This window comes from Venturia canescens, chromosome 2 (assembly GCF_019457755.1).
Source record: "Venturia canescens isolate UGA chromosome 2, ASM1945775v1, whole genome shotgun sequence".
NCBI lineage: Eukaryota > Metazoa > Arthropoda > Insecta > Hymenoptera > Ichneumonidae > Venturia > Venturia canescens.
Genome location: NC_057422.1, coordinates 30,380,958 through 30,399,120, shown reverse-complemented (window position 1 = coordinate 30,399,120; position 18,163 = coordinate 30,380,958).

Below are 18,163 nucleotides of genomic sequence, written 5' to 3'. Positions count from 1 at the left end.
TATCCGGGGAGAGTGTAGGAAAACGCAGGGTCAAGACCATAACTTTTTAGACAAGTATCGCGGAAATTCTCAAAGATATCGGCTAATAGTAATACGTCAGTCTTCAAGTATAAATCGCTGTATTCACCGAGTGTTCGCGTTGAAAATCGTTCACATACATTTTTCGCATGTGCATACTCCTTTTCGGAGACTGTTGAATCAGTTAAAGAGCTGTGAAATGCTTCCCGCGGTGGAAGAACCGTTTCATTCAACTTTTCAAAGCTATCAATATACTCGTACGGGAAGACACCTTTCCGCGTTAATAAATGAAAATGGTCTACATCTTGAAATTGTGATTTTAACGTTACGAGTTTGTCGGCAGTTAAAAATGATGCTAATTTATCGAGACTCGTATTGAGAAATCTGAAAGAGTTGATGAAACGTAATTTTATATTTTTCCGCGTGTCTTTGCCTGTTTGAATCGTTTTCGAGAAGGAGATGTACTTTTCTTTTGTTATCGGAAGCAAATCGATTTTCCCCGCGAACGCAGTTGCAACTTCTTTTATGATGAAATGCGCGTCATAACCGGATAAATTATGAAAAATTATTGGCATGAAAAACGAATTTTGATAGTTTAAATTACAATTTGAATGAGCCGGACCTCTGAATTGGCCTGTTAGATGGCAATGATCGCGAACACGCTCATCACCCTCGACAAAAGGTTTCTCACAAATATGACACTCTTTGTCCTCCCGAAAGTTTTTCCACTCTTGCGGAGTCAATTGTTTCATTGGAATGTTCGTTAGGAGAATTTTTTCAACGCGCAAAGCTAATTGTTTTAGTTCTTCGACGAACCATTCCACACAGTCCTCACCTCGGCGCTCGTGATATCCCGATAATGAATCATCGTAAGAGCACTTTACGTAATATCCAACGCTGAAGACGCGATGATGTTGGATCTTGTTTTTCTCTCTCTCTTCAGCGCTGGTCTTCTCCAAGATACACTCGAGATCGGCGTATACCACGAACGGGAGACGCTCCTTCCGATTGGCGTTCGTGAATTCTAGCCATTTGTCGTTTTCACCCGGTAGTCGAACAGCACAATCGTTGAGTACGCCGCAATCCACCTCATGTGACTGCAGCTTTTCGATGGTTGCGAAGTAATGGAGGCATCTGTAAAATTTCAAATTCTTTCTAATATTTTGTCACAATTATAAAGGGGAAAAGAAGTACACTCGTATAACAATTTACTTACCGATCGCAAACGTATTTCCGGTGCTCATTAGTATTGAGTTGTGAGCTGACGAGCCGAGATAAATTCTTGATGTAAGCAAAGTGTCCAATTCCACATTCTGACACGTCTTCGACGTAAAGCAAGTGGACATGTCGCTCTTTCTTCTCCTTGCTCACCCGCACTGGCAGAATCACATCCTTCTTCTCGCTATACACATTGATTGAGAGATTATTTAATTTTTCAAATCTCCCAATTTGATCCAACGTCATAGGAAAGTTGATGCCTTGGAGATTAAATATCGTCGAATAATGTGGATATGAAGATATGCGATCACTGTTTTGTTCTGCTGGATGAAGTGCAGCAGTCATTGCCCATCCGAAACACGCATTATCTCGTGATTTCACATTCACGACTGCTTTCTTCAAGAGTATGCGTTTCGACAATGGAATGTGACATCCCGCACGCAAAGCATTGTACTTGTTGATGTTCACTGTTAGATTGGTTATTGATGTTAGGGTCCAGCCACTGTCACTCTCCTGGAACTCCTAGAGCGATTTCAGAGTTGGCTCCACGACTCGCTTCTGATACCACTCTCTCAGATCCGATGTTGTAAAAAGTTCAACATTTCCCGTGTTGATACTTTTATTCGCCCGCTCATCACCCACGCTGAACTCTCCATTGAACGAAGTGTTCACTTTAATGCGGCTATACTTGCGTATATGAGCACTCACTCGTTTTTCAACAAGTTCAAATGCATCCAGTAAGAACTTCCGTGGGTCGATGTGATCACGATTAATTACAGCCCCGGTTGACAAGCGATTTCCGAATGCGCTCTCGATTTCTCGCCATATTAATCCACAATCATTCGATACTCCGTCGCCCCAATGTATGAAGCGTTGACGTGTTACCTGCTTCAAACATTCGAGACGTAAGATTTGCGAAGTGACTGCGTGGTGCCATCCCAGTCGTGATTGCTTCAATCGAACTTGCGTCTCCAACGATTCGATAAGTGTATCACACTGGTGTTCCCACACCAAATATTGCTCCAACGTCCGAAGAAGTGTTGCTTGCATACGCAGCAATTGCTCCGTAGCAACATCGGTGACCTCGACATGATGCGTTGATGTCGCGTTTTACGATAGAGTCTCTCTCAAGTTATCTCGTCGTGTTGACTCTTTCGGGGTTCGATACTTACTAACTAGTCAAGCCAAAGATTCAGCCCTTTTCGGAAGCATCGACGGAAGTCGTTTTTGGTCATTTAGATTTAAATATGGAAGGGAGAGAGAGATATGATGGAGAGAAAAAGAGTTTTCGAGTTCAATCCAGCATCTCAGATCATAAATTGTTTCAACTCGCGGCCATCTTTTTTCGTGACACCAAATATCGCTCCAACGTCCGAAGAAGAGTCGCTTGCATACGCAGCCATTGTTTCGCGTAGCAACGTCGATGACGAGAGACATGACCAAATATTGCTCCAACGTCCGAAGAAGAGTCGTTTGCATACGCAGCCATTGCTCCGCGTAGCAACGTCGGTGACGAGAGACATGATGCGGTCGAGTTTTACGACACAGTCCCTCTCGTGTTTACTCTTTCGGGCTTAATAGTCAAACTGAAGATTGAGCCCTATTCGGGAGCATCGCCGGGAGTCGTCGTTTTTTTGCTCATCTAGATTTAAATATGGAAGAGAGAGAGAGAGAGACTTTTTCCTCGAGATATGATGGAAGGAAAAAGGATTTCTCAGAATTTTCGAGTTCACTACAGCATCTCAGATCATAAATTGTTTCGACCCGCGGCCATCTTTTTTTTTCGTCTGTAAGAAAGCGTGAGAGTAGATTTTAACGTTGCTTGTAGAGATAATTTTTTTACTATTTCTGCTCGAGGGTCATCTCTGAGAAAAGTGCTTTTTTGGGGAAAAACTTGAAAAGAGGGGATGCAACACCGAATTTGGAACAAGAGGTTTTTCAAATCATTTTCATTTCTGTTCGAGACTCCGCTCCCTTCGGTTATTTGAAGAAAACAATGTCGCAAAACGAATCGGTGGTTACTACAGTCAGTGAATGTGATTCAACACATGATGTACATGAAAAAGTGTGGTGTACATTCACTGAAGAAGAAAAAATGAATTTGAGTGAAAAATCGAGAGTGTGCATTGTCTCGGTGTATTACCGCACCGAACGTGGCGAAAAATTGTGTGGTGTCTGTGTTCTCGGGGCTGGAGGTGAAATGTTCGAGAAGCTCACAGCGGTGCGAAAGCATAGAACAGAGTATTGGAATATTGCATCTGCATCGAGTTGTCAGGACTGTAGGACTCGTCTCTACCAGCTGGTGACACAGAATATCTGTCCAGACTGTGATCTAGATTGAATAAGGGGTAAGTACCTCATTGATGAGCAAAATTTTTTGCATAGATTTGAAAATTCTTATTCAAACTTTTACCTTGATCTGTTTCAGTATCAGCATCGATCGGAAAGCAGACATTATGAATGAAACGCATAAACTTTTTTATAGAATTTGTTTTTCTGTAAAATATACAATAAATTCAATCTAAATGAGTAAAGTCTATTTCAGCCTATTGAAACCACCCATCTCTCTCCTACACTCGGCAACTATCGGATATCGAAAAATAACTAAATTTTGAAAATCTTGAGCGGACAGACCTCTTATAGAAAAATGTCGAAAAAATTTTCAGACCTCTTATAGAATTATTGTAGAATAATTTTGCTCTTGAGCTGCAGACCCTTCTGAATGTTTTCATCTCGACATACACCCAGAGTTCAAAACTCTTAGAGAATATTTTTCTCGTTCACTCCGTCTCTCTCATGCTTTTGCTCTCTACGGTCATTCTATCTCTCTCACACCTCTTTCTCCAACGGCAGACCCTTCGTTATGCCCCCCCCCCCCCTCCCCTCCCTTATCTGCATCCGAGGCGAAGACAAATCCGTAACGCACTGGTCATAAATTAATTAAATGTCACACACGATTTTTCTCATTCCATCTCTATCACACTCACCATCGGCTCTATCTCTCCTTCTTTTTCAAGGGCCGCGAGAATGTGTGCGACACACACACACGGCCCTACGGCGCGCGGCTTCCCCCTTCGCTGCCCCCCTCTGGCCCTGGCGCTTCCCCGCACACCGCTCCCCCCTCTCCGCCATTTGAGCCAGAACCGGCGTAGCCTTACTACTAACAAGATAAATAATACAATAAGATCCAGTGGAATAAAAAATACGCTCTTAAATTATATCAAGAGACTCGGTAGAGTCACGGGACAAGTACATTGACAGCCCCGTCGTCTGCTGGCCCGAGGCTCTCGCCGAGACTATACTTTCTCTGAATAAAATGATTCGCCGTGGTGGGGGTAAAATTGGCAAGTGATTTTATTGAATTACCAAGCTCAGGAGCCATTTAGCAAATTGAAAATTCAAGTTTAAGCCAATTCAGTAATTCTCTTTCGATTCCGCCCTAAATCAGCATGATCGGTAGTGTAATTGCTGAGAAAAAACTTTGCACGGGTTTAAGATTATACAAAAGTTACTAACACATTTAGAAATTTGACATGTCTGTATATAATACCATCAAAGGCCTCATGTCCCTCGGTCTAACTTCGCGGCGGTGTCGCGGACTGACGTCACATGCCGAGAGCTCGAAAGTCACCAGCCGAAGTTTCACGTCATGTTGACGTTTGGGGTTATGATGTTATGAAGTGCGCGCGGGATAACTAAAAATAATTTTCGTCATCTAACGAAGTGCATATTACTATTTATTTCGTTAAATTTTGTGATATACTAAACCAGTATCAAAGCGGCCGCGTAAATGTAGTCTGTGATGTGTGTCTGAAAAAGAATATAAAAAATGCGCGATGCATATGTCAACGAAACTTTTCAAGATTTCATCATTTCGTTCGATTGGAAATAAGTGTTAACTGAAATAATCCTTGAATTGAACCAGAGTACGAGAAATATTGTCCATTGCGAATATAGCGTCAGTGGCGTGGTTATATATCATGTGTACTGTGACCGATTTCTCAAGTGCCACAAAATCAAATTCTTCCGCTCATACTATTTTATGTTTTCAAGAACAGTTCTTATTCTCGTGGGCGCCAGCCACCGAAGTGACATAGTATGATCGGAGGGAAATGATGAGTTGCCGGCTTGGCTTGCAGCGGAATGGGCGGGGTGAACGGGAGAATAACTGGCAAAACCAAAAATTGTTAAATGGATGATATCTTAATTATTATTTAACAATCACTTTTCAAAATTACAATAATCAAATCTCGATGAGAATTTACCGGGAGGACCGCAAAATAAAGACGGGAGAAAAAGTCGCGAACTCACACTACAATCTTCAAACAGAATCGATCGGGAGCCTACACTCTCTACAATCTATCACGAGCTCGTATTTTCTGTCACGGTTCTACTCGTGGTCAGAAATTCGTTAAAGATGGAATACGATGACAAATAATTACGTGATGAATAAAATTACTGAGCCCCCGATATTCGGTTACTCAGCCGAGCTATTACCCGTCACACACGTTCGCAATCCCGATCCACGCACTCTTTCTCACTCAAACTCTCTCACAAATATTCCCGACCTTTCCTCTCAGCTTTACAAGAAACAAACGATTACTAAACAAAATTTGAGACTTTCGCGTCGGCCACGCAACTGAAAATTTATTCGACTTTATTTTTCTACCCCGAACTTTACGGAACGCGGGCAACAAGGAAATCAAAAGCCGACTTTCTACGGGACAGAGCCGCCGCCGTGACACATTTTCTCGATATTCAAACTAATTAGACCGAGCGAAATTTCACAATAACATGAAATGAATTATGCCATAATAATCCACGGGAATAATTACTTAAAGAGTCCATCGCCCGAAACGAACGACGAAAGGTTGGACTTACGGCGTGTGAGACTAATTCCCGAGATCGCACGTCCAGTTCGCTCGATACTCCACGAAAATCTGCCGAAAGTGATCGATATTCGTTACGCGGTGTCACTCCCCTCTCTCCCCTCTAACTACGATCTTTACTTGCCCTACAACAGGTGCGACGTATCAATTCTTCTAGTTGGGCGTTAGACGGGGCCCCCAAATTTCCACGGGATAAATTGATTAAATGTCGATGACATTATTTCGATAATAATAACCCCTGGCCCAAACACACGATGATTATCAATTTACACAACGGGAAGAGAGAGAATAGCTGTTCGCGAACGAAATTAAATTTCAAAAAGGTCTGACGCCCCTTTCGACGGGACTCCCCTGAAATCTCGCTTTGACATCCTTCTGGAAATCTCGAGAACATTCGATAGCGTAAATATTGTGTCGGTGTGAGTGTCCACGATGTCCGGGACTTTGCGTACGAGCCTTGCTTCTCCAGCCTGTAGCTGTGTACGTCTTCGTTGTAACGTCCCGGTGTTGGTGTGTTGGTGCGTACGAACCTAGCTCGAATTACGCCGACGTTTCGAATGTTCTGTTACGTCCACGGGAGCTTATCGGAATTGGAGAGGACGCAACACGGGTATGACTTCTCTTTCGGGTCAAGACAATTAAGTCCTTTACCCAGGGACGGAAGTCTCGTCTCTTGGTATGGAGAGAATGTCGGGGCCGATGGTCCGACAAGCCGCGGGTGGTGGGATATAATGAGGGGTTTTATGAAAAAGAGGATTTGTTACTCACGTCGGTTATTTGTCCTTGTGGTTATTTATTGTCCACTGGTCACACAAACTGATTACAAATTTACACAGACACGTATTATCTTTAATATAAGTTAAGTACGGCGATATTATTCTGATGGATGAGGTACAATCGTAGTTCAGGTACAATCGTAGGTTATCGTTGAACAAATGAGTTAGAAAATATATATATATTCGCGGGGTTTAGTATCGGGTTGTGGTGACTGGCGAAGTCTACCAGGAATGGTTACAAACGACAAAGTTCAAGATTCGATGGATTGCCCGAGAATGACAGAGTCCAAACTGGGACGTTGCGTGACAATGACAAAGTCCGAACTGGGGTGGTTCGCGAAAATGACAAAGTCCGAACTGGGGTGTTTCGCGAAAATGACAAAGTCCCAACTGGGATTTTGAAGTATGGTGAACCGGGTGTCGGTGGAGCAGAGCCTCCGGCAGATACGCTGACTTGAAGTAGAAGACGCTCCGGTGGTCCAGGGTGGTCAGTTTTATACTTGAAATCCCTTCCAAGGGTGCCTCTGAAGATTCCTACTCCTTTTTTTGTTCTTCGGTGGTGGGAAAAGATTCCTAAACGTAGATTTGCTGATTGAGTTGCGTGATATGACTAATTTTTGGTACAGCCCATTTTCCTTTGGTGGAGGAGAAGGCTCCTGTCCGCGGATGCGCGGATCAAGCCCTGTTGTGACTAGTTTTGTTTCCATCCCTTTCTCTCTGGTGTAAGGAGGGGTTTTTTGATTCTTGGTTTGCTGATAAGTCGTTAAATCGAGTCGCGATCTGGCTCATTTCTGACGTTGGTCCTTCGTCTTCGGAGTGGGAGATGGCTTTGTCCACTGATTTGTGAATTAGTTATAAAGCTGCGTTCTCAGCGGTGCGCATCGTCCAGCGTTCTCATCCCCCAACAAGGAATTTGTTCACTTGTAGTTATTGGAGTGGAAAAGTTAATGGGGTGTTAAGGAAAATAGTTTGTTAAGGAAAATAATGTTTAAGGGAAATAGCGGATCACGTCATCTCTTTGCTCTAGTCCTGTCACGCCTGTGTGTCGCCTGCCTTTTAATGACCGTGTTGCGTTGGAGTGATGACTGAGTCACAGTAGCCCGATTTTTCTGATATATGGGGTAATAGAAAATCATCTATTGTCCCTCTTGGTTACAGATTTGGGGCTAATTTTCATGGCAGTTCGCATAGCTGGTTTGAGTTTTATGGCCCCCGGAATCCCTTCGAGAGGTTCCGATCAATACTCTGATTCTTCTTGTTATTATGATTATTATTTGTGATTGGACTAAGTAGTTATTATTAATTAGTTGAATCTAATAGGAGTTGGATGTAACAGTTCCCCTCTCATTCCACTCGGGAAAAACGATCCAATATGCGAACCTCAATTCGAATATCTTGACAACGACGGTTGGTGTTCCCTCTATTTCGAATTAGACGCTCCCAAATTACATGAAATGATAAGATTACGAATCGATTAAATTTTCTCTATCTTTCTCAACAAGGCCCTACGGAAATCTTTGCGGAATCGTTGCGTGGTCAAAGCATCGAACGAAACGGACGGGAGGTTAGGCAGATAGGTTATATATACGAATAAATAGAATAAAAATACACGCAACTGCTAGAATGATATTAGAAACTTTAGCTGAATAAATTTTTTCTAATTTATTTCTTGTGTCGTCATTATTTTTAAACATCGCCATATTTTACTTGATATTCAGTTTGGCTCTGCCCTTTCCGATCCTTGTTTTCACCCCATCAGTTTGCAGCGGATCGATTCATATTATTAATTCGTTCCCTAATATGTGTCCTATGATTTTCTACTCCTTCATAATGATTGTGGTAACATGATTCGAGAGGTTTCTAACCATGATCTTGAATTACACATTTTGTAAAACAGATTTTCAAAAAAAAATTTGGTCTTGGTATAGTGTACAGTTATTCTTTTCCCATTAGATCTGTCGTGTGATAAATTTGAAAACTTTTCCAGAAAGCCTTTGGATGCTTTTTTTGCTGATGACACGAAAAGTCGTATCTTAGGAATACCGCATTCAACAAAACTTCTAGAATGACATGTATGTTGAGTATTTCCACTTTGCAAACTACAAATATGGAATTATTATAATAAAAATTCATTCCGATAAGTCTACTGTTGCTCAGTTTTGGATGCGATCAAATATAATGCCTACCAACATCCCCAGAAACTTACAGAATTGCTGAATGCAATGTGCGCTATGTCATTTTAATGTAACATCATGACTTTTGACAAATTTTCATTATAATGCTGTAAATTCGGATCATTGAAATACTGCAAAAATCTGCAAACTATACAATTTAAATACTGTGCCATTCATTTTACATTTTGACTCTAACTGTAACATCTATATTATAAAGTAAAAAATTGATTATAAAAGTCTTCAGTTGCTCATTTATGGATAGATTTGAAATTGCTGTCTTCGAAGCTCATTGCGCAGATACATTGAACCGCAGCAGATACCTGCGAAATCTGAAATTTCTGTGGATAAATATAAAAAATAAAAAACCGAAAAATCGCGCTTGAAATCATTTTGGAAACCGATACCTCATTCTTCTTATTTGATTCGAACAGCTAAATCAACTGAAAAAAATTCCATCTAATTTACGTGCAGCATTAAAATTTATTATATCAATTCGAGGCCAAGTATTTTCTAATGAATTGGAAAAAGTTACCACTTGAGTTACGTGCAGCACTAAAATTTATGATATCAATCGAAGGACAAGTAATTTATGAGTAACTCCAAATTTCAACATTATGGAATTGTTCTAAGAAGCTTTTAAATCCAAAAAAATCACATGCAAGCTAATCATTTCTTACTTTAAGGTGGCAGAGACTTATAAAAAAATCGATTCTTTTGAGACTTTCAGGACCTGCTGATATTATTCACAATATTCGACGTCGATTATGTTTAAATATGAGTTAAAAGTACTTGTCCGGCCCATCACTTTCCATTAAAATTGTTTATTCAAATAAAAATCAGGGCTTTTTTAGAAGTGATGGAGATGAAATATTCATGCAGAGGGAATTTAGAGAGTTATCAGTAGGTATACAAGGAGAGTTCTGGATCCAGGGGGTAATGCGGGTCACTCGTTCCCCCCGGGGGGTAATGCGGGTCAGCGTGTCCTTGACGATGACGTCATGTTCTCGAAGGTTCGATGATGACGTCACGTTATTGCGGGGTCACTCTCCTGGGGGTAATGCGGGTCAGAATGTTCTCGAAGGATGACGTCATCATAGGTATTGCGGGGTAATCAGGGTCGCTCGTTCCCCAGGGGGAATGTTCTCGAAGGATGACATTTTTGGATGATGACGTCATCATCGAAGGTTCGACGAGGGGGGAGGGAAAAATTGAAGGATTCCGGGAATTCGCCCAAGGTTGACGCGATGACGGAATTGGTTCGACAAAAATATGCGGTGATGATTGAAATCCGATACGACGTTGAAAAATGTGGTGTCATGAAGGGTTCGACGTATCGCGTTCCGTTAGCAGGAATGGTTTAACAAAAACATTTTCAAGAATCGTGTCGCGATGATTGAAATCCGCTCCGGTGTTGAAAGATTTGGTGTCATGAAGGCGAACGTCTCGAAGGTTCGACGTAGAAAAATTATGTGATGATGTCATGGAGGGTAGGTTTTAGGGATTCTGAGAATTCGTCGAAGGTTGACGCGAAGAATTGTTTTAAGACGCTTAAAAAAATATTTTCTAATAATTGCGCGGCGATGATTGAGATCCGTTGACAGGAATTTTTAATCAATAATCGTGCGATGATGATGATTGAGATTCGTCATATCATCTAGCCCATGCGTAGAAGAGTAATATGAGTAGGTGACATTGCTGCGCAGTTTCACGAATGTTCGATTGAACGTTCGAGAATTTTCCATACGAGTCTTGATTGGTTCCCAACGGTAATTTTTTCAAAACTAGTAACATTTCTAAAATTCTGAGAAATTTTCTTGGAAATATTTCCTCTTCTCTGTTTATAAATCGGCGCGTAAACAGCATTGGAGCACCAGTTTAATTCGCACTTTCAGTATCATCACTGCTAGTATGGATTCGAAAAAGTGTTTCAAGCTCATCAGCATTATGGAAGGTGCTTATAAACTGATGATCAGAAAAGGAATTTCAAGCACAGATGTTGAAAAGTGGAAAAGACTTGGAACTAGAAATATCAGACTTTTGAATAAACTATTAAAAACGGCATCGTCCGTTGGAGAAAAAATGAGAATTTCAACGACTGTGGGAATCTTGAAGTCATTGAGAGCTCGGTTCGAACAGTTCAGAAAGAAGGAAGAAGGTGTGAGAAGACAACGACGCAGCGATAGAGTAGTGTGGGAAGATTTGGAATCAGCTTTCAAAGGGCGGATAAGAACCGGAGTTATCGTGAATTTGAAGCATAAAGATTTAGAACATTTTCTCAATGATGCGAAAGAACTTATCATCAAGCGATTGAAGAATATTTTACGGAAAGAGGGAAATGTGAAAGTGAACGTGGTAATGTCATGTAAATTCAATTGCTTGAAAAACGGTGAGACAATTGAGGAGATAAAGTTTTTCAACACACGGAATGAAGCAATTCTACCAGCAACGAATTTGACGGAGTGGTTTGCAAAGCACGTGAGAGATAGATTAACCGTAAAGATCGAAGACTTCCAAGAAAGAGACTCGGGTTGGGCGTTGATTGAAATCTCAAATCTGTTTGTCAATGTAAACCAGTATACACCACTCCAAGGCGGCTCCTCAACTTTCATCCAGCTACCACAATATATCGTAGATAAAAAGGCTGTCGTAAATATTAGAAACAATGATTCATACTGTTTTCTTTGGTCAATAACGGCTGCGTTATTCCCTGCAAGTAATAACGCTTTCAAGACGAGTTCTTATCCACATTTCAGTACCGTTTTGAAATTTGAGGGATTAAATTTTCCTATGACTCTCGATGAAATTTGGAAGTTTGAGAAAATGAATAATTTGTCAATTAACGTTTATGGAATCGATTGTAAAGATAATAAGCGTGGTCACAATATTATTCCCCTTCATCTGAGCAATCATAAATCTGATAAGCCTACCATTCATCTACTGATGTTAGAAACTTACTCTGATGAAAATTCAATCTATCATTTTGCATGGATTCGTAATTTGTCACGATTGTTAAGTTCACAAATTTCACAGCATAACGGTTGTATCTGGATATGTGAAAGATGCTTGAACCATTTTCAAACGAAGGATAGCTTGGCAAAACATAGAAGTGACTGTGAAAAATTGAATACATGCAAAGTGATCATGCCCAACGAAGAAGAAAAGTTTTTATCCTTTCAAAATTTCAAACGTAAAGAAAGTGTTCCATTTTGCCTCTACGCAGATCTTGAATGTCTTTTGCAGCCTCTGAATGTCACTGCCAAGTCGAGCACGTTGTATCAGAAACACATTCCTCATAGTATTGCATATTATTTGAAATGTACCTTTGATGAATCTATTTCTAAATTGAGGAGTTACCGAGGAAAAGACTGTATCGAATGGTTCGCAAACGAATTGAAACAATTGGCTGAAGATTTAACTCCTTATTTTGAGTCTATTGTACCGATGGAATTGTTGAGTAACGATCAGAAAGAATCATTTGATTCTGCAGAGATTTGTCATATTTGTGAGCGTCCATTTACTCCTGAAGATCATAAGCATCGCGACCATTGTCACTTCACGGGGAAATTTCGTGGTGCAGCACATCGAGGCTGCAATTTAAACTACAAAGACGTTCAATTCATTCCCGTTATATTTCACAACTTATCAGGATATGATTCTCATTTTTTAATTAGAACTTTGGCAACATCTTTCAAGGGTTCGATAAAACTTTTACCGATAAATAAAGAGAAATATATATCATTTACAAAATATGTGTCAGAGACTAAAATCAATTTTCGGTTTATCGATTCGTTTAGATTTATGTCAAGCAGTATAGAAATATTGGCCTCATATCTGAAGAATGATCAAAAATTAATTACACGCAAACATAGTAATTGTGATGAGGAATTTTCATTATTAACCAGAAAGGGTGTATTTCCGTATGACTATGTTGATAGTTGGGAAAAACTGGAAGAAAAGAAGCTACCTTCGAGAGAAGAGTTTTATTCAAAATTAAATGATGAGAACATTTCGGAGGAAGATTATGCACATGCGTGTAATGTATGGCAACGGTTCAACATTGAAACCTTAGGTCAATACTCAGATCTGTATTTACAGACCGATGTGCTTCTTCTAGCAGATATTTTCGAGAATTTTCGACATAGTTGCTTGGATACGTACGGTTTGGACCCGTTACACTACTATACAGCACCGGGCCTTGCGTTTGATGCCATGCTGAAGTGTACTGGTGTGACGCTGGAACTACTTGTTGACATCGATATGTTATTGTTCTTGGAAAGAGGGATTAGAGGTGGTGTAGCCCAGTGTTCTAACAGATACGCTAAAGCCAATAATAAGTATATGGGAGAATCGTACGATCCCAGTCAGGAAACATCTTATCTTATGTATTTTGATGTGAATAACTTGTACGGTGCAGCTATGAGTCTGTTTCTACCCTATGCTGGTTTCGAATGGATAAGACATATAGATATACTCAACGTTCCTGATGATTCACCTATTGGCTATATACTTGAAGTAGATTTGGAATATCCGCAGGAACTGCAGACCACTCACAAAGACTTGCCATTGTGCCCAGAGCATTATACACCACCAGGTTGTAAAATGTCTAAACTAATGACTACTTTATTGCCGAAACAGAAATACATAATTCATTATAAAGTCTTGAAGCAGTATCTGAGCTTGGGAATGAAGTTGACAAAAATTCATAGAATATTAAAATTCAAACAAGCACCATGGCTCCAAAAGTACATAAATTTGAACACCGATCTGAGAAAAAAATCGACCAATGATTTTGGTAAAAACTTTTATAAACTCATGAACAACGCAGTTTTTGGGAAGGCTTTGGAAAATGTGAGGAAACACAGAGACGTTCGATTAATTACGAAGTGGGAAGGACGATATGGAGCAAAAGCCCTCATTGCGAAACCAAACTTTCATAGTTGCACCATTTTCGATGAAGACATGTTGATAGTTGAATTGCGTCGTACTAAAATTAAATTTAACAAGCCCATATACGTAGGATTTTCTATTTTGGACCTTGCCAAAACTTTTATTTATGACTTTCATTATAATTACATAAAAAATCGATTTGGAGAACATGCAAAGTTAATGTATACCGATACAGACAGCCTTCTTTATCATTTCACTATCGATGACATTTATGAGGCTATGAAGAAAGATTTAGATAGGTTTGATACATCGGATTATTCTCCTGAGAATGTTTACAAAATGCCACGAGTGAATAAAAAAGTTATAGGTTTGATGAAAGACGAAAATAATGGAAAAGTTATGACTGAATTTATCGGTTTGCGAGCGAAGTTGTATTCATTCAAAGTCCACGGGGATGATCAATACAAAAAACGTGCTAAAGGAGTCAAAAGATCTACTCTCAAAACAATCACTTTCAATGACTATGTAAATTGTGCTTTGCAACATGAAGATCTTGTGAAAAGTCAAAACTTAATTCTGAGTAAGAAACATCAGGTTTACACGGTGGAGTAAAAAAAAATATCGTTGAGCTGGCAAGATACGAAGAGGATCATATTTCCTGATACAACGGACACACTGCCATGGGGATATCAAACATGTACCGATATTCATTGACCTAGGTTGTGTTGACAAACGATACTGCTCGGAGCTTGTTTACGAACGGAGGAGAAAGATAGAGAACGAGAGATGGTTGAACAGCATCAGTAATCGAAAATAAAGAACGCGTTGTAGTTTTTAGTTTTAAAAAAAAATTATAATTCAGATTTATTAATCCAGCTGTTGTGAGAATCATCGAAACCCAACCACTTTACAAGTGACTTATTTGGTCTAAATAAATACACAATTTTTGAGTATGACTATCATTCATTTCAAAGACCTACTTTCATCATTCATTGACCTAGGTTGTGTTGACAAACGATGCTGCTCGGAGCTTGTTTACGAACGGAGGAGAAAGATAGAAAACGAGAGATGGTTGAAGAGCATCAGTAATCGAAAATAAAGAACACGTTGTAGTTTTTAGTTTTATTATTAGCAAAAAAATTATAATTCAGATTTATTAATCCAGCTGTTGTGAGAATCATCGAAACCCAACCACTTTACAAGTAACTTATTTCCACGATCCCGCACAATTTTTTCAACGAGATATATATCTGGATATTTGACGCTTGTAAGTTCCTCTTGATAGAAGCCGCCTTTAATCGGTTGATTTTGATAATCCTTCAGTTTATACGTCACGGGATCGGTATTCACGATTTGACTTATAGTAAATATTTCTGTTGTCCAGTTTGGCGTATAGCCCTTCTCAAAAACATGCTTGTACTTGCTGATTCGCACTTTATCACCAATTTTAAATTTTATTTTTCGCGTACGATTAACATAAAATTTCCTGTAGACGTGCAGGAGGGATTTTTCATTCTGAAGCGTGACATCATTCGGTTTCATTCCAATCGTACGATGTTTAGTATTATTATGGGTCAGCACCAATCCATCCACAATATCGATCCACTGGTACGATCCTCGCTGAGTAAATTGCTTCCACATCTTGCCCTTGAGTGTACGGTTAAAGCGTTCACATATCGATGCCTTCATGTTACTGAATGTTGAGTACATAGTGATTCCATAGCGTTGAAGAAGAGCTCGAAATTCATTATTATAAAACTCTTTACCACGATCAACATGCAATTTCTTTGGTACACGACCCCGCGCAAGTACAGAGCTCATAGCATTAGTCACATCCTTGGCACTTTTTGTTTTCGTTGGAACGACCCAAGCATACTTTGAAAAGATATCTATGATTGTTAGAAGATACTTGTAACCTTTATTGAACTGAGTGTACGCAGACATATCAACAAGATCTGCTTGCCAGGTCTCGTCTAATCCACGCATGATTACATGGCGGCGCGGATAATTTTTTCGAGCAGGTCTATGAAGCTCTTCTGCTATCGCTGCTTTCTCCATGCTCTAACGCTACGAGTCGTTCATCCAGTTGTGATATTATTTGAGAATTACGGATTGGCAATTGTTCTTGAGTTTTGATAGCCGTCTCAAGATTTTTTATGCGTTCTTCAACACGAGAATGAAGGCTCCGAATCATTTGTTCATCATCGATGACTTTTTCGAATGTTCTCAGCTTCTCCTCCAAATGAACAATGAGCTGAGAGTTGCGTGTAACGAGTTCTTGTACTGTCTCGTCTTCAATACGTTGACGTTTGATATGTTCTTGAATTTGTGTCTCCAGACCGTGAAACATTATCTCATGATCATCAATGTTATCACGCAGGGATGATGTAACAGCGTATAAAAGTTTAACTTGTTCCTGTATAGCATTTCTCATTACTTCAACGGATACAGCATCGTGTTGCTCGATAGCAGCACCTACATTGCACAATCTCCTATTATCCATGTCGTATTGACCATTGGCGGTAATTTTGAATCCGTCACCGGGAGGACCTCGACCACCGCTGGTAATACTCTTGATCTTAGACAATTGACGACCGAACACGTCAACACTCATGATTCAAATGAATCCCAGGAGTGCCGACTTGCTTAATAAATGATTTTAGCTTCGCGCAATTCTTCAATGATTGATATAATTTCGTTGGAATGACTAGAGTTTCCAGCTGATTGAGAGGCAAGGAGTAACCGCAATCGATCCACTAATTCATTTGGATCATCCCAATATACATAATCCTTTATTTTATGTCTTTGCACGATCATGTGGCGTGGTAGAGCTTTACCGATTTTTCCTCTTGGCGCTAAAAGCATATTCGCTATAACATTTTTGTATTTAATACCTTTCATGCGAATAGGTTCATTGGGTTTGTAGTACTTCCTATGTGCATACGTGCTAGTAACAATTGCACAATAATTGTCCAAATCTGCAGCAGTTGTGATCTCTCTATTTGGTCATTTTTTGAATATCAATTCAAGCAAACCGGGGGATAGTTCGTAAGTCTTGTTCTTAACAGACAAATGACCATTGTCAAAAGTTACTGGTGAATCGCCAATCATCAAGATGCCTCCCCGCATTTTCCGAACTCCATATGAATCATCAAGCTCTTTTTTTTCACTGGTATCGAACATTTGTAGGTACTGCTGCACAAGCGCAGGAGATTTTTCTTGAAATGTTGGTGACTCCTTCTCAGATCGTGCGTTCAATGAATCTTTGTCAGGTAATGAATCTGATGATGAATCCTTATCAGAAGATGCCTCTAATTGCTCTTGATAATCATCTTCATGTGCAGTTCTGAATGTATCATTGAAATCCTCAGCTTCTTCCTTCAGAGTCGGATTCTCCCAAGCTGCTCCCTCCTCCTCTTCTCTTTTCAGCTTTTTTTTATCTATTCTTTCCTGCTTCTGATCAACTAGCTTTTGCAACGGGGTCACCACCGGTTTGAAAACCTCGCTCAGCTCCTTCTCAGCTGTGATTTTCCCTAATTTAATCATTCGGTGCTTTCGTCGAATTGCATTGCTAGCGTTTGCTATTTGACGCAACACGTTTTTCTCCTTATTGAAGTTCGCGCTTTGCATATTGACACTGGTGAGATTAGATTACAACTGCGCTCATGTCTTACGAGATTGCAAATTTATAAAACAGTCAAAACCCTTTCTATAACGACCCTCATTCAACTCTCTGTCCTTGTCTATCACCACAAATCCATATCTACTTTCGTTCCAGCACTTTGAGCACAGTTCCTTGAACTGTGTGAATGTCATATCAGTATTGACATGGTCATCATAAATATGCTTCAAATTTATTTCATCTTGACGAAACAGCACCAGTAGATTGGTATTGTCACGTACTAGATGTTTCGGAATGCGCGCATACGTTTGACATAGATAAAAGCAGTCAACATTTCTGTGTCGTCCCATGCAAAAAAAAGCTCTCATGTTGTCCTGCTTCTCGCAAGCTACATCGTCGAAAATCATAATGGAGTTTGGCTTAGCATCCTCAGGCTTAATCACTTGCTCATGTTCTACAAAAGGGAAGTATCCTACTTCCTTCACAGTTTTAAGCAGACGCTTAAGAAATATGTATTTCGGTTGATTCACCGATTTTGCGTAAACGTATACATTCTCAAATCTCAAACCGTTGGGGTCT